This window comes from Mytilus galloprovincialis, chromosome 8 (genome assembly GCF_965363235.1).
Source record: "Mytilus galloprovincialis chromosome 8, xbMytGall1.hap1.1, whole genome shotgun sequence".
In the NCBI taxonomy this organism is placed as follows: Eukaryota; Metazoa; Mollusca; class Bivalvia; order Mytilida; family Mytilidae; genus Mytilus; species Mytilus galloprovincialis.
Window position 1 is genome coordinate 40,810,277 of NC_134845.1, and position 15,300 is coordinate 40,825,576.

Here is a 15,300-nt window from a genome sequence, read left to right on the forward strand (position 1 = left end):
TCTATGTTATATTTTAATATAGTTAATATATTTTTTTTTTATGTATGTTTGTTATTTGGTTTCACTCTTTATCTGTCTCTATGTTCCTCATATATGGTTAATTGTACAAATATAATCCCACAGAAAAAAATCCTTGTGACCTGTAATGAATGCTGTAAGTAAGACATATATTTTTGGGTTTTTTTTTGCGGTTGCCTATATTCCAAATTTCTGTGATTAAAATGTTTTTTATTCATTTTTTTTTAACAATACGGATCATTCTACATGTTCAATTTGAAATATTTTTTGTTTCCAACTAACATTGATAACATTATCAATAAAATGCGAAAAAAAAAATATATAAAAAAAATCAGTTATAAGTCTTGTTTGGTGATGTAGTATTCGAGGAAAAGTGAACGGATTGTGTTTACGACAAATGAAATGCTCAATAACGGTCTTCCAATTTGTGATGACGTCCATAACATTTCCGAAGGAATGACTTCAATGACTTTGATAAGTGCCCTCCTAAAAATGTAAAATTAGAGTTTCCAAGGATCTCATCCTTTATTTCCGATAGAAACAGTACTTACATCAACGAGTCATGCCTCACACCATCATGGAAATTTACAAAAACATTTTCTTAAACATTTTGTCATCTGCAATAGTCTCGGTAAAGGATAACACTGCATTTGTGGGAGATACACGATTATGAAAAACACGTCCCAATTTATTTTGTTGCTTATCTAAGAATAACTTTTATAAAAATGTATTGTTTCAAACACTTCTCTCATAATACTACGGACAGTACTAGTGCTACATCTGTAAGAAATAGGGTCCCGTACGTACTCTTATTGACTGTCGTGTATAGGTCTAAGAATATCTATGAGACAGAACATTCTCAGGTCATATTTCTTTCTTCTAAAATGCGACCACAAAAAAAGTCTTTAGAATAATAGGAACTATTCATACACCATATTTTAAATGTTCACTCATTAAATGTAATTCGTCAAGTGACTGTCTATTTTTTTATTTTCCCTTTAGGTTCTGAATTTCTCCCGACGTTGCAAATTGGTGATATTGATCCATGGTTAACTCGCATGTTCTGTTGCCTTTAGTTAAGATCCTTTGTAGCATTGTAAACGGTGAAATAGCGGCACGAAATAAGGATACTTTCACAAGGTATTCGAAATGATTTGAAGTGATGTACAAGCATCAAATTCAATATAAAGAGGGGCGAATGATACCAGATGGACAGTCAAACTGATAGATCGAAAATAAACTGACAAAGTCATGGCTTAAAAAAGACAAACAGACAAATAATAGTTCACAGGACACAACATAAGTGTAAATTAAATAGTGTATAAATATTTTCGTAAATTAAATAGTGTATAAATATTTTCGTAAATTAAATAGTGTATAAATATTTTCCTAAATTAAATAGTGTATAAATATTTTCGTAAATTAAATAGTGTATAAATATTTTTTGGTCACTTATGTTATCAAGTATAATGTCATATATAATGGTTTGATGTAAAAAAAAAATATATATATATATATATAAATAAAATACTATTTATTTTTCCTGAGGAAAACAATTCAAACTTAACTTTTTAAGAAAGTTTTCCAAAATCAACTTAGTTGATTTAACTATTGAGCAAGTGTGAGAATGGTTATGCTTGTGGTACTTAATATTAATAATAATAATCACGTAGATACATGTAAAGTACTATATTTGTCTCTGGACAAAGGTTTCGTTTGGTTCTCTTTGTTTATTTACCATTGACAACAGTTGAAAGAATATTCTGAAATCAAATTATCTTCATATTCTCTGTACATGCATGCATGTAGTATCGTGCCAGGCTTGTAAATGTTTGGAACGAAATTAAAACAAATCTGCGTGTTTTAAAGGGATGTAATTTGAATTTATCTAGAATTTAAAATCCTTTGAATCTATTAAAACTGGTATAGATTTGTTAGATAAACGGTATTCGCAAATTGTATCTTACACATGTCAACTGTCAAAAACAACATATATAACCCTTTACATCTTGTTTGTTTTTTGTTTGTTTTTTGTCATTGGATTTCTGTCTCAACTATGTTAATCCTTATGTGCGTAATGTAGATATTTATTTATATAAGTTACAAGTATATGTTCATACACTCATCATATATACCAGGATGGAAATTTTGTAGTTGCGCCAGACTTGCGTTTCGTCTTCAAAAGAATCATCAGTGACGCTCAATCAAAACAAGTTTTAACATGCCTTTCAGTTTACTTATCACTGTGACATGTATCATATCTAAGTACATAGATTTATATTATCAAATGTTGTGTCCATTCGTTTGATGTGTTTTCAATGCGCGTCTTGCGTATCAAATTATAATCCTGGTACCTTTGATAACTATTTACATCACTGGGTCGATGACACTGCTGGTGGACGTATCGTCCCCGAGGGTATCACCAGCCCAGTAGTCAGAACTTAGGTGTTGACATGAATACCAATTGTATGATCATTTTTATAAATTTCCTGTTTACAAAACTTTGATTTTTTTCGCAAAACTGAGGATTTTCTTATCCCAGGAATAGATTACCTTAGCCGTATTTGGCACATCTTTAAGGAATTTTGGGTACTCAAAGCTTTTCAACTTTGTACCTGTTTGGCTTTATAACTATTTTGATCTGCGCGTCACTGATGAGTCTTATGTAGACGAAAAGCGCAACTGACGTATTAAATTATAATCCTGGTACCTTTGATAACTATTTTATCATTTTATTTTGACATTTGATTAGGGACTTTCCGTTTTGAATTTCCCTCGGAGTATATTTATAATATGTGATACACATCTAGAAAAACTATGAAAAACACTTGTGAAGATCAGCGAGTTACGGACATCGCTCGATGTATATATGATCTTTTTGTTGACATCCATAGATACATCATGAAGGCGCCTTTAAACAAGACATCAAACCATTTACACAAACAGGAAAAAGACAGGTTCATTTTATGTTTTCAGGGCAGAATACCCTTAATTCAGGACGGAATGTCATCAACATGAACCTTTAACATTAATCAAATCGTGATATTTTCCGATTAGATTTCCCTCTAAGTTCAGTATTTTTGTGATTTTACTTTTTCTTTTAAACCATGTTTTCAAGTAAACATATCAATTTCTCAAATTTAAAGTGAAAGAATTTAAAAAGCAAATATTTTATTAGTTTTTTTAATGAAAATAAAACATGTGCTTTTACAGAAGTAATACGGACGTTTAAGAAAAAGTTCACAAGTTCAGTTATAAAGGTATAGAACCACTAATTCAGGCCAGGTTGGAAAGAACATACATGAAAGTAGTACATATTTTAAACAAAATAGTTCCTACGCATAGCTGTATCTTTTTCAATAGTGGGAATATTTTGGTAGTTTTTGTATCAAATGAAAGCTTGGGCACTTGGGATCACTGCAGAACCCTTGTTAAAAGTTTTACTTGAATAATAAAGAAGTATATGCAATTTTAATAGGAGGGCACATTTGGCCTGTTGTTCAGATCAGAAGTTCCTATTTTTGTACTATCAAACTTTGAGGAACCAGTACGCTCTAATATGCAATTAAAGGTATGTTGATTCTTTCAGCACAAGTCAGGATAAGGTACAGTTTTGACATGAAATAACTGCCACTATATTTGAACTTAAGACAAAGTAGCCATAAATGCTTGAAATTGCAGAATTTAACATAGAAAGCAATGGGACTATGAATCAGTGGTTTTATACATGTACCTATTACTGACAGGCATGTAAAATTCTATTTTTAGAAATCAAAACCTTTACAGTGAAAATTGGTCATATATGTTGTCAGAAATCATGTTACATTTATTTTTTTATGTCACAATTATGTTAGTGTCAAATTACAGCTCTCAGATTGCTACAATAAGGTATGTTAGCCATTTTTGGTCATTTAGCATCTACACAGTTAAGTTTCTACCTGAACCTTACCTTTTGCATTATCTAACACTGAAACCAATGAAACTTGTATATTGTGACTTAGTTATAGTATAAATATTGTTTTTGGTCAAATTATCTAGTTAGTGTTCATGTTTTATTGTGTTTCTTAGTAAATTATTTATTACAAGAAAAATTGGTGTATACTTATATAAGAATTCTAAAATATCATTTGAAATACATTTCATAACCATTTTAGCAAGTTGTCTAGCTTGGAGATACATACATTGCTCTTGTTGATCCATGTTTATTCCTAAAAGTATGGTTTTTACCAAATCACTCTCCTTTTTCAACATGTAGAAAAAGGGGGGACAAAATTATCAATTATCTTTTATGTTTTGACTACTGTATTTTTTTTCAAGGAAGATTCTCTGATAAAAATAAGACATATAGGTAAGAACACTGTTATTTGAGTAGATAATAACAAATCAGAACTGGCAAAAACTGAAAAAGTGTCAAATCTGTCACTATTAGTATCCATATGGAGTTTTGTTAGTTTAATGCATATGTTACTACCAGTCCAATTTGAGCTTGAATTTAGGGATATAGTGTTTAGACAAAAGCTTTATATGTTTTATTATGCTAGAAATAGATCCTGGATGGAAATTAAGTCCTGCAGAAGTCAATATAACAAGTTTGGTGCTGTTATAGATATAGAACCATTAATTCAGGCCCGGTCGGAAAGAACATACAAGAAAGTTGTTTGTTAATTACACTTTTGTGTATCATTGTTATTTTCACTTTTGTGTATCATTGTTATTAGTTTTTCCACCTTTCCGTGGAAAGACCTTTTGATATTGTTCTGATTATTAGGTCTTTCCACCTTTCCGTTGAAAGACCTTTTCATTTTGATTTGATTATTATTATTTAATAAGGTCTTTCCACCTTTCCGTGGAAAGACTTTTAAATTTTGTTCTAATTATTATTTTTTTTTCTTCCGCCTGATTTTTTTCTTGCGTAATATTGATGTTTCAAAAGATGTCGCTTACATATTTGGAATATGATATCACATAGTTTATTCGCTTTAAAAATTTACAACGGCGTAACAAATTCCTTTCTGTTGTAAGAGTTATCTTCCCAAACACTGTTTTCCATGTGGCCACTACTCCTTCGCAACCGTAAAAGATTACTACAAATGTATTTTACCAAATTGCTCGTTCCATCTTCAGGATAAGACTATGCATTTGGACCGAAGCTATACGGAGACTCCATATGAGAGTTATGCCCACTTTTCAATAGATTTAAATGATATTCATTTCTTACTGGTAAAACATAAATGATAGAGACCTAGGATCTTCAGATTTGAGGTCCTAGGTCCAAAAAAATTAAAAATAGGTCAAGGTCAAATGTCAAGGTAATATTCTAAATTTTGATTTTGGTTTATTTATTTATTTTTAAATACCGTATGACATATCGACAAATAATTTTTCATAAATTGTTAGTTGCGACAAGTTCTTACTTGTATATTTTGATTGAAAGGGTGCGCAGACAATAAACGGGAGTTTTTGCCCATCTTACATTTAGAATTCATTAACCAAACATATTAAAGACCTAGGGTCTTTTGATTGTGACCTTGAAATTGAAGTCAAGTTCATAGGTTATAGTTCGTTCTAGATTTTGACCTTTGCTTTAAATTTATATTAATACATCATAAAGCCATAGGAACTAACATTTTAAACTGATTTTTCATATTTCAATATCAAAATAGATCTTTACTAGTTGAAAGACCTTCAATTGTTCTTTGAACAATTGGTTTTTAATTTTTTTTTCTTCCGCCTAATTTTTTTCTTGCGTTGTATCGGTGTTTCAAAAGATGTCGCTTAGATATTTGGAATATGATATCGTATAGTTTATACGCTTTTAAAATTGACAAAGGTGTAACCAAATACTTTACGTTGTAAAAGTTATCTCCCCAAACACAGTTTTTCTTTTGGCAACTACTCCTTCGCAACCGTAAAAGATTACGACAAAATTATTTTACCAAATTGCGCGTTACATCTTCAGGATTAGGATATTCATTTAGACCGAAGCTTTCCGGAGATTCCGTATGAGAGTTATTTCCCCTGATGCATTTGATATAAGTAATATGCATTTCCAACTGGTAAACCATAAGTGATAAAGACCTAAGGTCTTTTGATTTAAGGTCCTTGGTCCAAAAATGAGATCAAGGTCAAAGTCAAGGTCATGTTCTAAATTTTGATTTTGGCTTATTTTCACTTATTTTCAAATACCGTATGACATAACGACAAATAAATTTTAATAAATTGTTAGTTGCGACATGTCGTTACTTGTAAATTTTTGTTGAAAGGATGCGCAGACAATAAATGGGAGTTTGTGCCCATCTTACATTTTAGAATTACGCGTAAAGTGATATTACTCATTAACCAAACATATTCAAGACCTAGGGTCTTTTGATTTAAGGTCCTTGGTTTGCGACCTTAAAATTTAGTTCAAGGTCATAGGTTAATAAGTCGTTCTAGATTTGACCTTCGCTTTCAATTCATATTAATACATCATAAAGCCATAGAAACTGATATTTTAAACTGATTTCTAAAATGTTGTTATCAAAAGAGATTTCTACTGGTGGAAAAACCTTCAATTGTTCTCTGAACAATTGGTTTTTAATTTTACTAAATTTCTTTTGTTACCTATTCTGACATCGGACTCGGACGTCTTTTAAACTGAGTTTTACTGTGGGTATGTTGTGTGTTGGGTTTTTCTATAATAGCTTTAGGTATATTTGAGTTCATTTATATATTCTGGAGGTTCGTGTGATGTCTAATATCACTGAACAAGTACACATTTTTGTTTGTGGTCCAGCTGAAGCACTCCTCCGGGTGCTGGATTTTCCCGCTGTGTTGAATACTCATTGGTGGCTTTCTGCTGTTTTCTGCACTTTGATCTGGTTGTTGTCTCTTTGACACATTCCCCATTTCCATTCTCAATTTTTACTAAATAGACAAAGCACAAAAGCAAAAATGAAAGATAAGAATAAAAACATCATCGCGTGATGTATTAATACCGAGGAATGTCAAGAGAATATTACCAGACTAAACAGTAAAGGTTAACAGATATACAACGACAAAAAAAGGAACACTAACAACCGTTATTTAAATTTAAAAAAAACGTTACTACCTATAATGTTTACTCCAATTCCATCATGTATTATTCCTGAAGGTGATATTTGTCAACAAGGTCTTGTTATCTTACACAGAACTGGTTATGGAAACGGATGAGATATTCCTTGACATAACACTGGTTCATAAACTTTTTCCTCAGACACTGTTCATTTCATATACAGGTGATGTTGGTATATAGATTTTTAGGTGGAAGAAATTCATAATTTCAAAATTCAAATTGTCTCGTTTTTCATAGATTCTAGAACTCAGATAAACGCTCATGTCAAATTCGGAGTAAAAGTCTAAAAAGTATATTTGAATTTGAAATCAGTGTAGCATGTTTTACCTTTTTTGTTTACTGTAAAAGTATGATATACGGTATTCAAAAGCAATGAACTCATAGTGTGTTCTAATATTTGTATATTGGAAAGCATTGCGGATTATTTCGTCAAAACGATTTTTCAATTTCGCAAGTTGAATAGTGATACAAAGAGTTGAAAATGAAGGTTGTGATAGTCTTTCAGAGAAAGGTGAATAATTAAACTATACAAAAGATATTGTTTGGATTCCAAATATAGATAATACCATTATAGTCCAGTCAATCTAGCATAATTTGGCCCTAACCTTGAAGTAATTGCAACAGAAGGTTTTATGTTTTATTCTTTAGCATTATACCCCAACTATACACAGAAAAAAGTACCATAAAATCTAACTTGAGGAAAACTAGAAAATCATGGTTTTAAAATTCCTATGGAGATTTGCATTGATATGGGAGATAACTCTGAAAAAAAGGCAGAAATATCAACAACATTTGATTCAATATTATAACATTAACGCTTTTATTCAACACAATGTATTGATTCTTGATATTTTAGCTGTCTTTAGGGTATAATAAAGAACTCTAAAGGTGTTTTCATATTTTTAAATAAGCTAAAACCTAGATTTCATAATTCTTTAGATGACCATTTATTAGATATTTCAGCATTTCAAGGTAAAGAATCTCGAATTGGGTAAAACTAATTAAGCATATATTCTTTTTTGTGTGGCTCAAATTTTCTTCAAACGAGACAGATGCTGCACAAATATAATTAACAGATCATATTTATAAACAATACCAAATATTCACATTATTTTTTTTAAATGGTTACAAAGCCATACATTTGCAATTTCTTTAATGAAACATGTGCCAAAAAAAACCCCAAAAAAACATAATACTTCCGTTTTGTATATTTCATGAGCAGAATATTATATCATATAGTCAAATCAAAAACTGACAAAAAAAAGATTTTTTTTTGCAGAGTTATCTCCCTGTCCAATGTTAATGAGAAATTAAAAATGCAAAATTTGAATTTTCCTCAAGTTAAAGTTTAGGGGACTTTTTTCTGTGTATATTTTGGCTACAGATTAGAACTTAAACATTTTCTGTTGCAATTAGTTTCAGGTTCAAACTTAGTTTGACTAGACTTTTACGAGACCCAATAGCTGCACATTATTTCTGAAGATCTTCTTTCACTGCAGACCGACTTTTTGTCAATGTAATGAATACATCCGTTGTAGATCATGCAAATGATCCGGAAATGTACCGTTGTTTTTATTGATTTTTAATGAAGCTTAGGTATCCAATTCATACAAGGTAAGTTCAAATGCAGTTTGCTGTTCAAAGTAATGTTCATTGAAGTCGTGAAGGACTTATGATTCGCCAAAATTTCATCCTAGTTTTTGAAGGTAGGGTCCTTTCATTTTGAATTTTCATCGTAGTATTTTTTGGATTATACTCTTTACCTGAGTATAATCCTTTTATATGTTAAACAAAAACAGTTGCTAAAATAATTTATTTTTTCAGTGAAAAATACATCAATTGTATTACGGTTAAAAGAGTTTCAATATAAGCTAGCATATAATTTTACTTCACAGCAGCTTCTGTATATTAGAGACCTCACATAATAGAGGAGTCCGCAAGTAGAGGAGCATACTATTCAATTCAACAAAAATGTCAAATGTATGTTGACAAACACTTACAACGTAATTGCAATAAAAGTGATTTGTTTTTAATTATGTAGTATCCTTTTCTAAAACAGTATATTTATATTTACATATACAATTTATTACATTGAGAATGGACATATATTGTATCAATTTTCACAGTTAATTTGAATTTTATAGAATCCTCCGATTCGCACCACCCGAAGAGTATAAATATTGCAGTAACGTGAAACCCGAATTTTGTTTATACGAAATATGTTAATAACTAAGAAAATTGCTATGAGGAGCAATTGGTAGATCCACCAATATAATATGAGGTTGTTTGTAATTAATAAGGTTTTGTTATATTCATATATATAGCAAAACGTATAAAAACATAGTATACGCTTCAACATCAGGAGCTTTGTTACCAAAAAGGACCAAAACAATTTAGTAAAAAGATTAACAATACTATTGAAATGATTGGTAGATTAAACAAATTAAAAAAATCTACAATATCGACAACGGAACAACTAGAAAACAACATGACTCGGAACATGCATATTTAGAAATAAATGTTGGGTTTGACCTAGTCGTGTTATGTTGACGAATCTGGGTGATTAACGCAATTGAAATAATTGGCTAAGGTGGCCAAAGTTGTGTTAACATACATGTATAAGTATATAACACAGCTGACTATGCACATCCAATGAAGCACATATTTATATCTAACTGAGACGTCAACAAAATGTTTTACAGTTTAGTAAAACTTAAGATATAATATACTAGTACACACTTTCACGATAAAGTACACATTAAGTAAAACATACAAGGGTATAAAAATGAATATATAACACTATGAAAACTCCGTGCATCAGAAAATCCCAATAATCAAAAATGTGGATTCACATTTAGCGGGCCAGACAAAGTAATACAAACATAGGGCAATGAATAGTAGATTGACGAAAAAGGGAAGACTGCATTTGATTAAAACGAAACTGTATGTCATCACCTAGAATATCTAACTGTGGATCATACAGTTATTTTGTGAAGTTGACACTGATGAAGGAGAGAGATATAATTAAAAGAATACATTGATAAATTGAACGACGGAAAAACAAGTTCAATAAAACAGACGCTCCCGCAGGGCGCAGCTTTATACGACCGCAGAGGTCTAACCCTGAACAGTTGGGGCAAGTATGGACACAACATTCAAGCTTGACACAGCCCTGAATTTGGATTGTGATTAAAATAGTTTACACAGCAAAGGTTTCTAACACAGAATTAATGTGGTCTAATGAACTTAAACATTTTTTTTTTGCTTTTGAGCAATGCATTTTGCTGTTAAATCCCCTTAAAAAAATACTTGAAGAAAAATCTTTTTAATTTCTGAAATCTGAAATGAGAAAATGTTTACCCCCCACCCCTCCCCACTACTCATTTAAATACATTATAAAGTATTAAAATATTAAATAATTTACAGTCATGGTTAAAATTAGTATTAATCAACAGTAACTTCTAAAAATTAATTTACAGCTACATATCTCAAGACTATTATCACTTTCTTTAACATAATATTCAAACAGTGTAAGAAAGGTAATCAAGTTATCAAACATATGTATGACAGTATTCTTTAAATTTTAATTGGAATTGAATTACCTCCCTTACACTGCTTTTACCTTGTCTTAATTGTCCTTTAACCAGAAAAAAATCCTTGTCCCCCCCCTTTTTTGTCCCTAATTGCTTAATGATTTGATTCAATACCCCCTATAACCATCGCTTTGTAGTATGGAAACTTGTGTAATTTCAGAGAGATTTATACACTTAAACACAAGTAATTGACTGAAAACTACAAAAATGCTTATTTTGGCCCCTTTTTTTGTCCCTCACTTATTGAAACCCCCTTGATGAAAGAACCCCAAACCTGTATTCCAGCCTTTCATTTGTAGTAAAAAAACACCTTGTAGTATAATTTTAGAGAGATCCGTACACTTAAACATTAGTTATTATCTGTAAACTAGAAAAATGCTTTTTTCGGCCCTTTTATGGCTCCTTATTCCTACATGTTAAGGGATATTAACCCGAAACTGACACCAAGCCTTCCCTTCATTAAATGGAACCTTGTGGTACAATGTCAGAGATATCCATACAGTTAAACATAAGTTATTGTCCTGAAACTTCAAACATGCTTGTTTTTTGCCCCTATTAGCCCTTAATTCCTAGACTGTTTGCCCCATAACCCTTAAAATAAATCCCAACCTTCTACTCAATGGTATGAACATTGTGGTACAATTTCAGAGTAATTGAAATACTTATACACATTTATTGTCCTAAGACTAGCACCTTTGGTCCCTTAATTCCTAGACCGATGAGACCATAACCCCCAAAATCAATCCCAACCTTCCTTTTGTGGTTATAAATATTGTGTTAAAATTTTTTTGTTGATTTCTATTCACTCATACTAAATTTATTATCCGGAAACCATCCGCCTTCGGACGACGACGACGACGACCAATATACGACCGCAAAATTTTTTGCGGTGGTATAAAAACGACTAAACGAGATATACAATAATAACGAAACATATAAAAACCTGACACATACGGACTATAAGAATAAACGGGAGTTAAATTCATGTATTTCAAAAGGGTAGTCCGTTCCTGAATAACATTTGATATAAAATTCATTGCAGATCGAAGTACAAAGTTACTGATAAGAGATTTTGACTATGTCAATTTCAGCAGACATGTTAATGATCTATTTCTTTTAAGTTAAGCTTAAGCATTATTCGAACTTCCAATATTGTATAGACAATGTTATTTTCTTTAAATGAGTAGTAGTTGGTCAACCTAAGCTTAGTTTTATTTCTTCATTACCTCCAGTTGCCTTAACATTCACTTCAGTGTCTCCAAAAATGAATTGAACATTTACAGCACGCTCTCGTTTTGATGGATTTGAAATAATGACATGTATCTCTCCAATTTTCCGACAGCTGCCGTCATCAGTATATAACGGGTTTTCCAAATTTGATGTAAAGAACTTTAAAGACATATTTTTCTGATTAGGACAAGTTGTATTGTAACATTTTGTGATTATTTTTCCCAAATGTACATTTTCATTTTCAAAAATGATTACATCAAACGCATTTCGACATCGCACATTTCCCCATCCATCAACTTCTTTTCTTGACTTATCATGTTTTTCACAATTGAATCTTCCTAAAACTTGAACTCCATATGTAAACTTAGTTATTCGTGGGTTAATGAAGGTCGGTTTGTGACCGTATAGAACTGCCCCCTTTAATACAGCAAGGTTAGCGTCTACTAGTGAAATAACTTTTTTTGGTTGAAAATATAGCACCATCTGTTCCTTAAAATATCTGCATTCTGCAAACCCTCCAACCAAAATGATTAAAGAAACGTTATTTGCGCTAATTGTTTTTTTAACTTCCTTTACAATCAGTTCGACTAAGGAACTAAAATGTCTGAAGATATAACCTTTCTGTATAAGTAGTTTGTCATCCTTTAGTTGAACTTTAAATGCATTTTTTGAATTATTGTGGTACGCTATAACCTCATCTATTGTTTGATTTCTCTCCTGTACACATAACTTATCAAATGCGGGATAGGAAATGGCTATTCTGTCTTCCTTTGTGGACGTTTGTTGTACTGTCTTTTTAACGGCTTCTATTTCCCAACAGAGATCCAAATAAATGTCTGGTTTGTCTGTTTTTAATATATTCATAATAGATTCCCCAAAAATCTCTTCGAACATTCCCATAATTTTCTCGTTGATGTATGAGCTTCCAATGTTTTTTCCTGAAGCTTTAATCAATTCTTTCAGATGACCATTTCTTTCTTTCTCGTGTACTGTTATGTCAGTTGTGCCGCCTATAAAGTAGAGAAATTATATGATAAAAATATCTTGGAATCAATTTACACGAATATACTACTTTAAAATTTCAGTATCTGAGTCGATGCATGATAGCTAATATGACACAGCACAAACATTATGGGACATTTCGATCACAATTAAACTTTCTAAAATAAGTGAAACATTTAGGAAATGCTTAAGAAATGTGAAAAAAACAGTTTTCCTGTCATCAAAAAACAGATTCTCTAAGAAGCGAGGGGGGGGGGGGGCTCAGTGGCCGAGTAGTCTTAGTAGTTTAGTAGTTACTACTCAGTCAGATTCTACTTCGTCAAAACTATCTCCCCATTACGCCAGTTCATTTTTACAATCGTAGAATTGGAAGCTGCCAATTTAGCTCTTGAAAACCGATAAATTTATCCACAAACCACCATTACGAATCATTAAATGTCAGTTGTATTTTGAAGACAAATGTATCTACTAGCTAATGAGCATCAGTTAATGTTCTTGTCTGCATTTAGTCAACTTAAAATTATTGTCTGATCGGTGGAATTTTCGAAAATGCATATAAAATTGAAAAAAATATATTAAATATTTCGTCGAAGGGTAGACTAAAACATTCCAGTGGTTGAACACTATAAACCCTTATTATCACACACAAAAAATGATTTTTAAGATCCAACTTAAAATGACGGTCTTTAAGTACTTTTCATATTAAAAAATAGCTATTCTGTTAGTACTATGAACTTTTGAGGTTATAAAGTCAACCTGTAGCCTTGATATATAAAAATGATAGAATCTGAAGCGAGATGATGTATCAAATACTCTTGCTTTATAAGTTTTCAAGACAAAATGTTCAACTGAAACACGCCCTAACATAAACAGGTGTACTCGATTTTCTCTTCTCGATACAATTGTTACCCATTTTTGTGAATTTTATCTTGAGGCACGTAATGAATTGGCAGACACGAAATTATTGAACTAATTGATTGATATATTCTCCGTCCATGGTATTTTTTTTTAATCGGAGGTTATGCATTTTCTACATCCAACTTGATAGACACCATGTCATTGACTTGATATCTAATTGTTTTGCTTAACTATGTAATAGATCAATTGAAAACTTAAGCAAATGGTGTTTTTAAAATAAAATACATCGTAATTGAGCAGAAAATTTTAATTGTTTCTATTAACTTTTAAAAAATTTGTTACTATAGTAAACATTACAGTAAGCATGTATCCCCTTCTCTAACAAAGAGCTTCGATTCTTTTGTTCTATTTCAAACGGGTTTCCGCCTGTATAGTCCACCAGCTGGTAGGGTAACATTTCAGTTCTGTGTTACACCCCAGGGTACCGTTTTTTGTAAAAATCTAAAGAGTAATGTCTGAATAATATTTTAAGAGGTGTTATACTTTTGAAAAAGTGTCCAAAAGGGGTTACAAGGGGGCATATTTAAGAGTATAACAAAATTTTTGTTATACACATATATACAGAAATATAAAAAAATAACCAAGTATTCCGTACTATTTTCTTTTTTTAAATTGACCAATTCATATCTTATTAAAACGGAGGCTCATTTGGATTCAATTTTTAAATCGTAGAGGACCAAGAAAAAAAGGGGGAGGATAATTTGCATAATTCATGACTTTGAATGAAAAAAAGCATATATACGTTCTAGTTTTCGTGATAAAATGATATATATTTTTACATTAAAACAAAGAGCATGAAGTAACTAAAGGCTGTTGAAAACAAAACCAACATAAAATCATCGACAAGTGACACGAACATATACTTTCATATAAACCTTCTACTTATTGTATCAAACATTGTGGTACAATTTCAGAACAATTGAAATACTTATACACAACTTATTGTCCTGACAATAGATAAATTCTTGTTTTGGGCCCTTTGGGGCCCCTAATTCCTAACCCTTAGGTACCATTACACCAAAAATCAATCCCGAGCTTCCTTTTGTGGATATAAACATTGTGTTAAAATTTTATTGATTTCTATTTACTTATACTAAAGTTATTATCCGGAAACCATCCGTCTTCGGACGACGCTGACGACGACGACGACGACGACGCCTTCGGCGCCGTAAACGTGATACCAATATACGACCGCAATTCTTTGCGGTAGTATAATAAGTATTAAAATCACGACACGGGTTCGAAAAAATAAAATCTCGAATGGTCAACAATAATACATCGGTCAAGGTAAATAATTATCTATTTCAATACACATTCTGAGGTCACACATGTTCATGCAACACTCGTCAATACCTAAACGTAGTCACTACGATATTGAACACAACCCTGAGTATACAGATACAGCATAGTGCTATCTGTAGGGCTGTTTTATAGTTAAAGTAAGAC